Genomic DNA, 16,023 nt, shown 5'->3' on the forward strand with positions numbered 1-16,023 from the left:
AGGTGGACAACAAAACCGTGTATCAACAGTGCAAAGGAAAACATACAACTGACACTGAGCTATAGCTATACATTTATCGAAAAACACAAACAGACTACTAGAAACACAAGAAGAAACTATTCATAACAATTCTGAAGAAAGAAAGACCAGGGCCGCTGATCTTTATAGACTGCCGATTTTTTTTTAAATTTGCTTTATTTTACTTCGCCTTTTGTGCCACTTTGGCTAATTTGCGAAGATGGGAATGAGTGATGACATGATGAAATTGATAAATGGACACTCAAAAACGTCCATGACCTGGCCAGGATTCGAGCCCAGGACCCCTGGTGTCGTAGCTCGATGTGCTAACCACTCCGCCACGGGGGCCGGCTTATATAGACTGCCGACAGTACAGGAATTTAAATGCGGAGTCTCTTTGAGAGGAGGATCAATGCTTGCCTGTTGTAAATAATAACAGTAGTCTCACTTCAGTACGTAACATTCGGCCCTCAATATGACAACGACATGGCATAATATGGCACTGTAAGAGGTAATACTTTTGGTAGAATATAGGTTTTGGATAGGGGGTGCTGAATGGGGCGCGGAAGAAAATTAAGGAGTGCGCAAGCACCCCTTCGCGACAGCCTAGCGCCGCCCCTGGTCAGAACCAATGTATTGGCAATGAACAAGACTGTTGAAGCGTTCAGTCATTGACTATTCGCAGCAGTGTCGCTTTGTCATTGGACATTGGAATCTAAGCTTGAAATAGCGAAAGAAAAGACATATCAGATCCTACTCAAGGGAAATTACAAAGAGCTCCAACTGTCAGGCTTTTACAACGCTCAATAAGGTTTGTCAAGGACATTAAACACCTAGGAGTTACAAGGAAGCACAGCTAAGTCTAAGAACTCACATAACTAAGGCTCTGTCCAAGGCAAAGACTGCCATCCATACCATGTTGAGTATGGGAAATTCCGCATATAAAATCCCATTTGCAACTGCGATGAATTATTACAAATCAGTATTCATACCTACTGTAAGTTATGCCGCGTCTGCATGGGCAATGCTCACTATCAACAAGCAAATAAGACAACGACTTCGGGCAGCTCAACGGAATGTACTTTTGCGTATCTTGGGAGCTTTCAGAACAACAGCCACCTTAGCAGTCATAGTCATAGCTGGAGTTTTACCCCTTGATATGGAAATCCAAAGAATTGCAGCCAGGTATTGGTGGAGGAAAAGGGAATATCGAAAGATAGAGCAACTTCTAGGAATCAACATATATTCCCTGCAAGACATTGGTCAACACCTCCAAAGTGCCTGGTATGCAGAGTGGAGAGAACATCATTGATCTCAACACACCAAGGAATACATACCAGAGGCCAAAGTCCGATCATCCAAATCTTATATAAAACCCACAAAGGGACTAACGCACTACATTACGGGACACGGTCCTTACAGAACTTATTTAAAGAGCTTTGACCTTGGCACGGACGACCAGTGTCCAACTTGCAAAACATTAGATACACCTGAACATGCCTTGATTCATCGCACAAAATTCCAGGATACCCAGATAAGGAAATTGAGGGCTAATCTTCGACAGGATGTACTGCATCTAACAATGACTGCTCGAACAATATTTTGTATAGTAAATAAGTTGTCTGAAATAATTTCAAGCATGAAGAGCTTAAATACAGACCCTCAAGAAGGGTGCCCGGAAATAGCCAACCAAATCCTGAGAAACCAGTGACAGAGAGAAGAGTCACAGCTGAACTAAGAAGATCTACAAGAAGACATGAGAGGACTGCCCTGAATCTTTGGACTCAGAAGAGGTGGATCCTGATGGTAATACCAAGTTCTATGAGCGTGGACATACTTCCATAAATAGAAGAAGATACTACATAACTAAACTCAGAAAGAGACCGAATGGAATGGAAGTAATCCAAATTGTCAGAGATTCTCACCGACACCTCCAGGCTGAAGAAAGAAGGAGATACCAAATACGGAACACCTAATTATACTGGATAGTCCATCATCCTAGTACCCATATAACCTATTATTATATTCCTACATAAATGTATAATATATATATATATATATATATATATATATATATATATATATTTGCTTATGTTTGTTTATCATCTAATTGTATTTTATATATACTCTTTCTCTTATTATATTATATATACTCAACAAACTTATAAAGAACCAACACGAAAGTTCATACGTCTTGGTTTTCATAAAGGTACCAAGACTCAAGTTTCACTTATACTCGTCTTATTCTATTCTCAATCATATTTCAAGAGGAGACAACAGTGGAATCCTTCTAACCCACTCCTAAAGTAATATCCCTTCTTACCAGGACACGAACGTCAAAACCGCACTCAGTTTTTTTTATGAAGAAAGAAGATCTAAGCAAAGAAGAAAGAAGACACTGAGTGAGAGGGTGAATAAAGAGCGAGTGGTGAGTGGAGGCGGAGGATCCCACCTTCGTGTCCCTTCCTGTCATTTTAATGGAGAAGCCCTCCACCGAGTGGCTGAATTACGTATAATCAATGCTGCCACTCTTCGGACATAATGCATCTGAAGAAATGGAGCGCTCGTTTTTGTACTGGAATTTTAAGACACTTGTGCTTTTACACAGTAACTATTCGCGAATAAAATTACCACCTGAGCGCTAGTGTCGCTTCCAATATGGCTGCTCTTTGTACGATAAATCTTTTTTTACACTCAGCAGTAGTACGAAATAGCAGCGTGTTGTCATGGCTGGTATGGTAGAGAAACGTTCAAATTACGCGATATTTTTAAATATTACGAATCGGATGTGAATTACAGGAACTCTAACGAAGTGTGAAGCTGTGCTGAGAACGAAGTATTTAATTATGATAGGCAAAAATAACACGAAAAACGCAGACGAAACTAATGTACACGCACTGGTTCTTCAAAGCAGTGCTGTATCATATGCACCTCATGTTGTAACGGCTTCTCGCAAATTATTTGAAAATAGAGGAATTGGACTGTACTTCAAAAGTTGGGCAGGAGAAAATTGCGAACATATCGTTGCAGTTCTTTCTCGAAAGAGGAAGGCTGGTTTAATAATAATATTCAATTCACTATTTCATGACCAGGCTATCCTCACTGAAAAAGGACATCGTACTGAATGAAATATCCATTCTGGTTACATTTGACATTAATTCATTCTCAAACTATTTTCATCTTCTCTCTTAATCGACTTGCACCTGTTCCAAATTTCACACATACTTAATGCATGGATGCATTGGGTAAGACGATTCATGACATTTCGGGAAAAAAAAAGGTTTTATTTATAAAGTACAATTTAAAACTTTACTTTCATGGTAATATATATATTTATCTCTCGAAAAATAAAGTGAGCACACTCGCGCATTCTTCGTAATTTCCATTCCGCTCAAGACCATTACAACCAAGCACAGAGTACTATACGTGGCCGCGGTGGCTCAGTTCGATCCCCGGCCGGTTCAAATCCGAGAACTTTTCTAACGATGGAAGCGGCCCCGGCGCCCACCCAGCGTCGAATAACATTGGGTACCTGGGGGACACCCTGGGGGGTAAAGGCGGTCAGGGGCGTGATGCTGATCACATCACCCCCACTCACGACCGGATCAAGAAAGTGTGGGGCGTTACCCCCAGACCCCCTATACGCCTTCATGGCGTGGTGCTATGCACAGGGGAGCATTTTACCTTTTTTTTCACAGAGTACTATACTCTATCCCGGGAATCTATGGAGCAAGCGAACGAAAGTAAGTCTCTGCCCAAGAGGGGCTCGAAAAATGAGATTTTGCCACGAAACGGGATTGCGTGGACGGGCAAAAGGGACTGAAGTTACCAGCTGTATGCATCAGCGTGTACTGCTTTGCTCGCTTTCTCCCCTTCTTTTCCGTTATGCGCGGGATTGCTCCAGAGTTTCCCAGGATAGAGTATATCTGTTTGGTGTTGAATGGGAAATCTTGTCTGTATCGTATTATCCGTGAAGGATTTGAATTTGAAACCTGATCAAAAAGGGAACCGATGTAATGAGAAATTCATAACAAAATATTTTGTAAAACAAATGTCAGTATTTTCGTATTATCAATTACAATGAATGCTTTTTCCTTCAAATTATAAAACAATTTAATAGACTTTCAATTACTTCTACTTTCATAAATCAAATTGTGTTGTACATAAATTGAATTTCTCTTAAAAATGTTATTTAAGGTAAATTTATAAATACAAAAAATAGTAATGATCACATCATCCCCACTCATGACCGAATCAAGAAAGTTTGGGGCGTTACCCCCACACCCCCTATACGCCTTCATGGCGTGGTGCTATGCACAGGGGAGCACTTTACCTTTTTTTTTTACCTTTTTACAAAAAATAGTATTTTAATGGATCAGTTCACCTAAATTCTTCTAACAAACATTTCGTAACGTTACCAAGTATATAATACTAATGTATGGTTCGAGAATTATTAAGAATTTTAACTCGGAGTTATCCACATAAGGTATTATAGTGAGTTTTTCTACAAGCCCACTATTTTTATTTTTCAAAAAAAGATTTATTGATATATTATGAAAGTTTACACTATTTGGAGCATTTCTGAAAAATCCCGAAGTTGACAGGTGCCACCGTTCCCGAGATATATCAAATCAAAAATATCCAATATGGCGGACTCTTTTCAAGATGGCGGCCATCAGCACGTAGATGGCGATTGGCTACTCGACTGAACATGTCTTAAGTGGTATAACAATTGATTCTACCAAGTCTCATGCTTATATCGAAAAGTCAATGATTCCGGACTTAACCGCTGGACTGTGATAAATGCACACTTTTTTGGTGCTGTCCTCCATTTGGAGACACATTTTATGGCGCATCTTTCATTAAAATATATTAAAACTGATATCGTTTTAAAGCTTATAAATTTGGCTACAACTTTTATTCGAAACAATTTTTTGTCATTTAATTTGTTCAAAAGTTACAAGCCAAAAACGTCGGACAGTACTAGAAAAAAATCACTTTTTGAAGATTATGTTTTAAATTACGGCAAAACCACCAACATAATCGAAAAATTAAACAGAATCTTTTTTGTAGAGTCCAGCACAGATATTTCTGCCGTGCGATGCGCGACACAACTCAAGAAGCAGTGTTGCTAATGGAGCAGATAGAAAAATCGTTGCAGTGCGCCGATGCACAGCTGTTACGTACAACAAGAAAATTAGAGAATTCAGGTCTATCTCACGTTGAGTTTTAAACGTCATGCATTATACCAGGACTAGGATTAATATGTACTAACAAGTGGCTTTGTATGTAGCTACATACATATGGACTAACAATTCGCAAAATATGAACTAACACATACGTAAAATTACCAAAAGTGCTGCAAAGAAGACTTCTTCATACGATTCCTTATTTGAGTGACTTCAAACAAAATAAAAAAAAATATTATTTTCCATTGCATTATTGCACTAGTGGCGTTCTAACTGTTCACTCCCAAAACCCGTATACACTGGTACGGAACTGCAACGGCAGATAATAACATGCCAACGTGTTAAACCGCGACAATTGGACCACAACACTCCGCCTCAAGCAGTATTATTATTTCCTCTCTGTGATCGGCGACAGTCGGTTGCCTTTGTTGTACATTTACAAACGGCGCCGGCTTCCAAAACAATAACAACATATACTGCCACTAGAAGATAAGCTGCGCGGCTTTTTCTTTTGCTATGAACCAGGGCCGGTGCTAGTCATTTTGCCTCCCTGGGCGGTGGCGGCAGATGCCGCTCCATTTCGACCCCCCCCCCCCCCCGTCATTACGCAGGAAAGGGGAAATTGAATATCAATATATTCCTAAGTAAAACATCAAAATATAAAATAAATAATGAGACTTCTTATGCTATTTCAATACTATTAAGCGCAAAAGAATATCTCGCTCGACCACAGTTTTCAATAGGCTTATTTTTTCTTTTCTTCAAATTTTGCCGCCCTGAAAATTTGCCGCTGGGGGGGAGGGGTGGCACGGTTCGCCCTCCCCTTCCGCCGGCCCTGCTATGAAATTGGTCACCCATCAAAGCATGGCAATTTTAACACAGAAAACAATATGCATCGCAATAGGACAGCCTCCTCTATGCCATTTCTACAAGAACACGTGCCGGAGTTGAAATGCTGTTGGAGCCACATAATTTATTTATTTTGAACAATTCCAATATTATGAAATATGAAAAATTTGTGAATTAAACCTGTTGAAATATGTAAAATTAAGTATATTTTCCTTAAATATGTAAAAGTAAGTATTTATTAAAGTTAGAAATATGGAAAAATATTGACAATAAAATGTACCTTAAATCACTACAAACATTACTATTTGCAAAGATATCACAAAATGTCAGCGATATTTCGTCAAACTAAAAGTATGTATTTACCTATAAATCCTAGCCCTGATTATAACCAGTAGATAACATTGAACACAGCTATGGGTTCGGTAAATTGTCTACAGTTCAGAAGCACTCGCACACAACGTCAAACCGGTCAAATACTTAGTATAAAATAAAAATATGGTGCTTCCAATCCAACAAAACTCACCGTCACTTTACCTGCCTTTCCCCTTCCGTGACAGAAATAGTGCTTCGTTATTACAGTTGGCAACACTAGTTACTAGCTAGCCAATGAACATGCACTGCATAAAAGAAGCAACCACTACGCCGTGCTATATTGCCACATTACCGTTGCTGCCGAACGGTGTAAACCGCGAGCTGGAGCGCTATTCAATTGTTTTCAATGATGTTTGCGCGGGTGTGTCCAGGAATGGAATGACAATATGGCAACAATAGCGAAGGTTGGCGAGCATGGTAGAACACGTGATGCTAAGAGAGAGGGAGACGAAACGAAAATTGGTATCTACGCAACGGTAAAGATATGTGTGTTGTACTCTAGTCCATCTAGTGAGGATTAAGACTAAAAAAGATTACCTGCCTACGACCATTGCCAGATATAGGTCAATAACTGAGAGTCTGCGAAATTGATGTTTGAGGGGCGCTGGGGGGAGGGGAAACGCCGCGAGGAGGGGCGGGGACTTTTGGGATTTTGCACTACTAGTTAGGGTGACCAGACATACTCTTTTTAAGAGTATTATACTCTTTTAGAGGTTCATATACTCTATAATCTTTTCAATTTGCAAAAATCCCTAAATATACTCTTTTCCTTGCTATTTAATTTCATTCATTATTTTATGCGTAAAAATGTCTTAAAATCCACTAAACGGAAAACGTCAAGATGTCAACAAACTGAAGTATTTACTCCTGGACTCAAGAATTTCCTATGAACAATTTCAAGAGCCATTTTTCATATTCCATTAACAAGCAAAACATATTTCAAATTAATTGGAATTTGATGATAATGATTAGGGCTGAGCCGATACCACTTTGAACCGATACCGATGCCGATACTTGAAAATTGCAATAATTAAAATGTGTTCAAAATATTGATCAATATTGGTGTGTAAATATTCTCCTCCAATTATATGCATCAACATACCAAGAAATTTGCTTTAGAATATTCAAGAATTTCAGAATATTAAAATAGATATTATGTAGTCACAAAATATAGTTTTTTGTGCAAAATTAGTGTAAAATAAAAAGGAAGTTTTAATTTTGCATAATTTCCAGGATCATTAGACTGTCAAGAAGTCGCGCGGGATTTTTGCGGACCCCGTGAAAGAGCAAAATGCATGAGCACCTTCAATCTATAGACTATACTCTTTTTGGTCAACAAATATCTGGTCACCCTACTACTAGTAGTGTTCTAACGACTGACAAAAATTCAGCTTTTACCGAATTATTCCCGACATTGGCCTTTTTTTGCCCATTGACTGGGCTATTAGAGTATAGAAGGTATAGAGAGAACATGTGTGACGTCAGCTGAAGCCAAAATAGGTTGCGGCGGCCGCCACACGGCTGTTGCGTCTATTTGTTAACATTCAGCGAGAGGGAATTTCGTCGGGAAAATTAAGGCTGCTTGTTCTGTTTCTTTATGTTTAAATCGTCAGAAACAATAACACGAAGTTCTTAGTAACTAGTTTTGACGAAAAAACAAAAAGATCTAGACCTTTTTTTGTACTGGGGCGTGTTCATTTACCATATGTAATGCTACGTTAGTATACCAGAAACAGTTTAATGAAATAACAATAGAATAAAAATAGGATCCTACACTCGTAAATGCATCACAAAACATTATTATATGAAAATACGAGCTATTATACAAAGGTTTAACACGATTTATTAACAATTTACGCCACCTCAATAAGTAAGCCTAAGTCGAGATAATAGGTACTAGATTTCGGAGTTAAAGATCAGGCGATACGCGACATCGTTCATTCAATGGAAGCATTCAGACCTAAGCGACAGGCAACAAGTAATAAGTGTCTCTTGGCAACCGACTCTCAGAAACGAATGCAATTTTTTAAACCGAAGCGACACGCCAAGCTGCACGTGTCGCTCGGACTGGGCCGTTTTTCTAATACCGTACAGTCCATCGTGTCGCCTCGGTTTGTTGGTGGCGCATGCACGGTTATTATTTTTTTTTTTTTGCTTCAGTCTGAATGGACTCGTGTCGCTTGTCGCCTCAAATAATAGAGTTTTCAGATCTAATGTATACGCTACTCGTATCGCGTAGGAAGGAGCAAGCCAACGTTTACACCTGCCTTAGCGGCAAGACAGACAGCACAAGGCTGCATTGGTTAAATCCTCAAACTGCACGTCGTGTCGCTTTGGTATGAATTCTCCTTTAGACTGAAGGGGCCCTTGTCGCTTGTCGCTTGCTACTCCGGTGTGAATTCTCAGGTGCTCGCGCGACACATGCCGCTTGGGAACGAGCCAATCAACAGCAACGTTTCACGCCATAGAGACGTGACAGGTCGCACTAGGCTTCTTTTGATTGGTTAAAAACTTAAGCTACACATGCCGCGTGTCACTTCGGTGTAAAATTTCCATAAAAGCAAGCATTTACCGTGCTTGCTCTACAAAGAGACGGAGGCGACACGATAAACGCTATTGAAAAAACTGAACAGTCTGAGTGACACATGCAGCTTGCTGTGTTGCTTCGATTCGAAAAGTTGCATTGATTTCTGAGGGTTCGCTTCCGAGCGGCACGTGTTATTTGTCGCTTCGGTCTGAATAGAGAGATTTCATACCCAAACAGCAAGCAATATAGAGAGATTTCATACCCAAACAGCAAGCGATAAGTGCCGCTTTGAGGATTTGACGAATGCAGGCTTGCCTCTAAGGCAGGTGTAAAGGTTGGCTTGCTCATTCCGACGCGACATGAGTCGCGTGTACATTAGATCTGAATACTCCATTATTTGAGATGACAAGCAACACGGGCTCCTTCAGTCTGAAGTAAAAAAAATAAAAAATTAACCGTGCATGCGCCACCAACAGACCGAGGCGACACGTACAGCTTGGCGTGTTGCTTCGGTTTGGGGGGTCTCATTTATTTCTGATTGTTGGTTTCCAAGCGACACGTCTCTCTTTTTCCATGTCTGAATTCTCTCTTTGTTCGTTGAATGAATTTACATTCCACAACGTTCTCAACACGTATAAACATTTGTAATAGCTACCTTTATGAAACGTCCAAACGATTTTCCCTATTCCGATATGTCACAATTTTGAATTTAAAAATTTATACATGCCGTTAATAATAATACCACTAATAAAATCACAGCAGAAATGCGTGTATAATAAACGTAAATATGCTGGAACTGTAACGATGTTTATCTGGGGACCTCTCAATTCCTTCTTTTTTTTAACCTTCTAGCGGGCGCGTTCATAATCGTGTCACCAGCGGGCGCGTGACGCATTTTTTTACGTCATTTAGTATCATTCATTATGAGCAAGAATTTTTATAATATAAACGTAAATGTTTTTGGGTCTACATTTATTTATATCATATCTGAGGTTAATATAAATGAAATATATTGAAATAGAAGTTAGAATGCTGAAAACAAGGAAAGAAAACACTACGAAACTTATTACATATTTATAGCGCACCACACTTTTCATCAGCATAACTTTTTACGACAGATATTCATTCCTGCTGAAAACCTAAATGTTACAAGTCTATGTACAAACACTTTACATTCCAAGTTCAAGAGGGACCGAGTCGAGTAAAAATTGTCTACGTCATATGAAACATTATGGGCAGTCTATGGCAATATCCTGTGTACACACTCCCGCCTCCCCCTTCCCTCACCGCATACACACACACACACACACACACACACACACACACAAACACACACACACTATATATCGTATAAACTAAGTAAAATAAACCAAATAATAAGAACTTACTTTCACATTTTCAGATATGTCCGTCCCCTCAGCACATTTTCGGATATGTCCGTCCCCTCAAAACATCCTGGGAACGAGCCTAGCTACCAAAGTAGGTCAAGTCGCGATTAGCCTTTCTGTGCATAAAGCGGACTCAAGAACAAAATCAAAATTGAAATCAATCGATCTATTCTATTCGAGAAACTTGAAGGATACTCTGAATTTCGCTAACGTCTACGTTTTGTCGACTCATTTTCAACAATGACCTGACGAAATAATTACAGAACAGGAGCAGGCGCGCAGGGCAAACTTTATGACACGGTGTTCTGATCTGAAATAAACAACAATTGACAGAGTATAACATATGGATTAGTAACAATGACTGCTAATATGCAACACAAAATACTTCTTTGAGGAATACATAAAAAGCATAGGTCGAAGAAATCAAAGGAAACACAAGAAAATTAAAGAAAATTACTTTTGGCGTAAATTTTGCGCAGGCGCGCCCGCTCGAAGGTCTTGCCACTTCTATTGTTGCATCCGAAAGCTGCGCATAAAGGCATAGCTTCTTATTTTATTATCTACTCGCAGTGTCACTGAAATGTACAGATATTATGAACTACAAACGAACATTCCACGCTCAAATCCCTACTTCCACCACTGTATCAGCTGAAACTGTGGCGCATCCCAAGATGGCGCTTTTACCTCACCCCCTTCTCCTCACGGCTTCATTCCCCTAGCCCAGAAAATACGCTTGCGCTCTCTCTATTCCTTCTATACTCTAAGGGTCTGGTCAAAGCAAAGTATTGTAGGTGGCAGCCAGCACCCCTGTTGTGACCCCACGTTTGTGATGGGCAATTGTTCTCCCATTTAAATACATACATGGGGAATTTGATGCTGAAGGTGCTGCTATTACCTTAAATTACAAGTTTAACATTTTAACCTCAGAAATTGTGTCTGAACATCAGGCCCGTAGCTAGAATTGATCTCCAGGGGGGCTCAAAGGTTATCAGGGGGGGCTTTTAAACCAAGTCCATTTTTTCCAAAGTTTAACATTATTAAATGAAGGCAAATTGTGTGTGTGTGTGTTGGGGGGGTGGTCATTAAGTTACATAAATTTTAAAAATATACAAATACTGCATTTTTTTATATATCTTTTAAAATATCACTTGAAGTGTTAATTGAATGCTACTGAAATCGTCCCTTACTACACACTCCATACTACTTTTGATACTACGGATACGTATTTATATCATGCAAGAAAAAATGGACAATATTCAATCATAGTACCTACAGTACATTCCACCTCCGGCTGAAGCAATGAAGCACCCCTTCATTCCCAAAACTTGAGAGCTGTTAACCTTTGACGTATACCGCGTTTGTTACAACCTGTCCCGTTTCCCGCGCTAGGGATCGCTCGACAGTTTCGGTGCCAATGAGAAACGAGGAAAATATCGTCTGCTGGACAGCGAGGAGCGAATGGAAGCCAGAAGAGAGGCGCTTACGTTGACGCTGTTGCGACGTTGCGTATTTTAATTGGCTGCCTGGCTTTGACTTTCCCCAGCACCGAGAAAAGCCAGGGAGCAACTAGCGCGGGAACCGGGAGAGGTTGTAACAAACGCGGTATAGATTCGGAGGGACTTTTCATGATGACGTCAAAGTCACAGATTTCTGTATAAACAAGAGGTCGTAACAAAGGCAGCGAAGATACAGATAAATAAGTTTCCCTATGAAGGAACTATATAAAGTCTACAGAAGAGAATCTTCTAAATACTTGCCGCAGCTATTCATGCTCTGTGAATTTATCCTTCACCAAAGTTGTGAGCAAATAATATCTGCTGTCTACATTTTCACTCTTCAGTGCAAAGAAATTGTACAAAATAGTTTTACCTAATATCTAGGGGGCTGACGGCAATGCCAGATGGGTCTCACGATACTTCCAGGGGGGCTCAGCCCCCCCCCGGTCCCTGCCTGGCTACGGGCCTGATGAACATGATAGTTGAATAATAAGTGCTGTAAAAATAAGATTTTTGAAATGACGAACGTCAACAACAGAAAATATATCGGAACTCAAAATCCGGTAAAAAAATAATACATAATCATTCCGCGCGACTATATTTTTATTTTTATAGTTGTTTTAATAACTGACTTCTTCTCTTCACGTGATATCATACTTTTCCGCATGACTAGTAGATATGGCCCTCTGTTTTATATATATACACATTTATCGAGAATAACAATTATTACAAATAAATAGTTTATGTTCTGTTTCATGTCTCGCAACCTCTAGGGCTTTCTTGATTGATTGATACATTGATTTAGTTTATTTTACTTCGCGTTTTGTGCCTCTTGGCTAATTTGCGAAGATGGGGATGAGTGATGAAATGATGAAATTGATGAATGGACATTCACAAACAACCAAGCCCGACCGGGATTCGAACCCGGGACCCTTGGCGTCGCAGCACGATGTGCTAACCACTCGGCCACAGGGTCGGGCTCTAGGGCTTTCTTATTTAGAGGAATGGACATTTCTACTCTAACCTAAAATATGATTTCAACTGTATCACTGCAAGTCATTCATTTTATATTAACGTTGTGCAAAATAGTTTGTGTTAATTCGAAATAGTTTGCGAGAAATTGGCCTTAGAAGTTGTGCCAAATTCATTCGGTACGTCACGAAAACTGAACGGCCTCTAATTGGATATTTCAGTTATGACGTTCTCGTTCGGACGGCAGTGAACTCGGTCGTCTGCTTAGCGCTCTAGAAATCCATGCATGAAGGCGTTCGTTGCGTCTAGTGTTTGTAACGCTGAATATTAGAGAGGATTTTCTGTGATTTTCAAAATTAACGTTTCGATTATGACATGCGAGAGATGTACGAAAGCCAATTCCGGCAATCTAACATGTGCAGATGCATTCACGGTAGCTCCACATTTTGCACAATTGATACATGGACGTCCACAGAATCTTTACCAGGGAGGCGCAAGCAAGGTAATTATTTTCCAGGGGGCAAGGGAGACATATTTTCCCCATATTAGTGATGCCCCTTCAAAGAACGGTATTTCAGTCTGAAATTATCATGTTCCTTCAACATTTTTCATTTCAAATTATTTCATTATTCACTGCAGAGTACAACACAGGAACAAGAATGCACGCTCATCACGGGTTCGAATCCCGGCCTGGATAGTTCGAGGTCCCTTCATTAATTTCATCACATCATCCTCATTTTCGCGATAACCAAATGTGGCAGAAAAGCGAAGCAAAATAAACAAAACCAACAACAATATGAATGTGCGTTCTCTTGCCCAAATAAATACATCTGTTGGAGGCCAAAAGATTAGTATATTTAAAAAAAAAACACTACTAAAACGAGAGCGAGAGAGAGCCTGACCAAATATTTGTAATTTCATCATTATATATTTCATATTTGAAAAAAAATAAAATAAAAAATAAAGAAAGCATAACATTATTGTCTGCACATAACACATTCCCATTTCATAAATAATAAAACTACATCCCATATTATACATACATATTGTACAAAGTGTAAAATGTTGTGTAAATACAGAGAACATAAGTACTGCAGAAAATTTTCCCTTGAGTTCTTTAGAGGATTTACAAAGAATCAAGGGAAACCAATCCCCTATCTGTCACAGTGTTCCGCAACCTTTTTTTACTCACGGCACACCCCAGATGGGCCTAGACTCAACACGGCACACCAAAATGTCTTTCCCCTCAAAATCATATGAATCTTAATATAATTACGAAATATTACGTCGTTATGTAATCAATTATTATTATTATCATTCTTGTTGTTATTATTATTATTATAAAACATGAAGAGACTTATGCATTTATTAAAAAATTATTAAATTTAATTCACTGTAGAAAATACACATTTCTAACACGAATTTTAAAGTAAATAACTCTACTCATACCTTCAATGTGATACTTGAGTCTGCTTAGCTGCACACAGACGGCTTATTTCTTGGCGGAATCGTTGACAAAGCAAGCCTCATTTCTTCATCGATGGATTTGAGTCTCTCTCTCTCTTTGATGTTTTAATTGCAGTCAACGTCGAGAAGCCCAGTTCACACAAATAAGTAGTTGAAAATGGTAATAACACATTAACTGCCATCTCGGAGATTCACTGCTTATTGACAACCAAAATGTATCCAAAGCCACTTCGAAAAATTTTAATTTCAATGTTGTTCTGTCTACTTTCAAATCTGCCAGTTCCTCTTGTAAGCATAAATTTTTCGGAAGATATTTCGAATTCATACTGAATGGATCACGAACCCAGTCAAAATCTTCAACGCTCTCTCCAAAATATTTTTTGAAAGTCTGCTGCAAGAATACTAAACGCTTCAATTTACTGGGAACCATAGCAGCATTACTGAGTTTTTCACCACACACAACACACTCGGGGATTGGGCATGTTTTGTCACCACACCAAAAAAATCCGTAAGATAAATAGTTATCACTATATTGCCGGTGAACTACTTTCTGTTTCTTTTTTTTGGGCTCGATGGTTTCACTACTTGCACTCGAGGACGGACCACTCCGTACAAGGAATTTATCCATATCGAAAAAAGAAAATAGTAAGACTGGTGTAGCAATCCAATATTCGCACTACTGCAGAGCACAACTGAGATAGAACTGAACTGAAATACTGTAATTGCTGTCTGACAATGTGTGGGTCCTTCGGCGAAGGAAAAGAGCAATAAAGTTTAAGAAGCGCCGACAAACAGGCACAAAACAGCCAGCCCTACACAAAAGATGCAGTGTTACAAACAACTCGCTTGAATAGAGGGCCGTTAAAAGGCTTGCTAAAAGTCTTACGCGGCTTTCTTTGCGGTGAACACAAAGCTTGACGCCTGTAACCCATCAAACCGGCCCAATATTACAGGCGAGAATACATATAAGATGAGCAAACTATAACAATATTGAGTAAATAAATTACATTTAATTTCTATGAAAATATTACAGTTATCAGCAAGAATAAACAAGCACATTCTTACCTAAAATCGACAATTAATTTCTTACAATATTACAATAGTAGGTAAAAGTTCGCGTCACACCTTTCACCTTGTGACGGCACACTAGTGTGCCGCGGCACACCGGTTGTGGGACACTAGTATAGGAGATAGACTGTGGGACCTGAAAGCACGGGCTTTCAACCATTGCAGCAGGGGCGAGGGGGCAAGGGAGTTATATAGAGGCAGAAATCTTCCCTTTTTCTTCGGAAACCCGTTTCTACCTGGAACTGCTAAGGCGGAAGAAGAGCGAGCTAGGCCAGTTTTGTCCTCGGATCACACCGAGAAACGAGAAGCGCGTGAAAAAGGAAGTGTTGCATATGAACTGTGGCTTTAACAAGACAATAAATATTGTGATTTGAAAATAATTAGAAATGATTGATCGATTGATTTGGTGTTTTAAGTCCACTTTATGCACAGTAAGGCTAATCGGGACTGGACCTACAGTTTAAAGTGGAATCCGAACCACTATGTGCCTCCACCGGGTATCGAACCCGGGACCTCTTGAATACAAAGCAACGACGCTACCACTGCGCCATCGAGGAGGCCCAAATAATTAGAAATGTGAGAATGATTAATCTATATCTGCTAGACTAGCTACTCCTCAGTGCACGTCACTGCTTAAATCCTTGCAGAAAAGGGTACGGAATTATTTCACTGGATAT

This window comes from Lepisma saccharinum, chromosome 18, assembly GCF_977018435.1.
Source record: "Lepisma saccharinum chromosome 18, izLepSacc3.1, whole genome shotgun sequence".
Lineage (NCBI taxonomy): Eukaryota > Metazoa > Arthropoda > Insecta > Zygentoma > Lepismatidae > Lepisma > Lepisma saccharinum.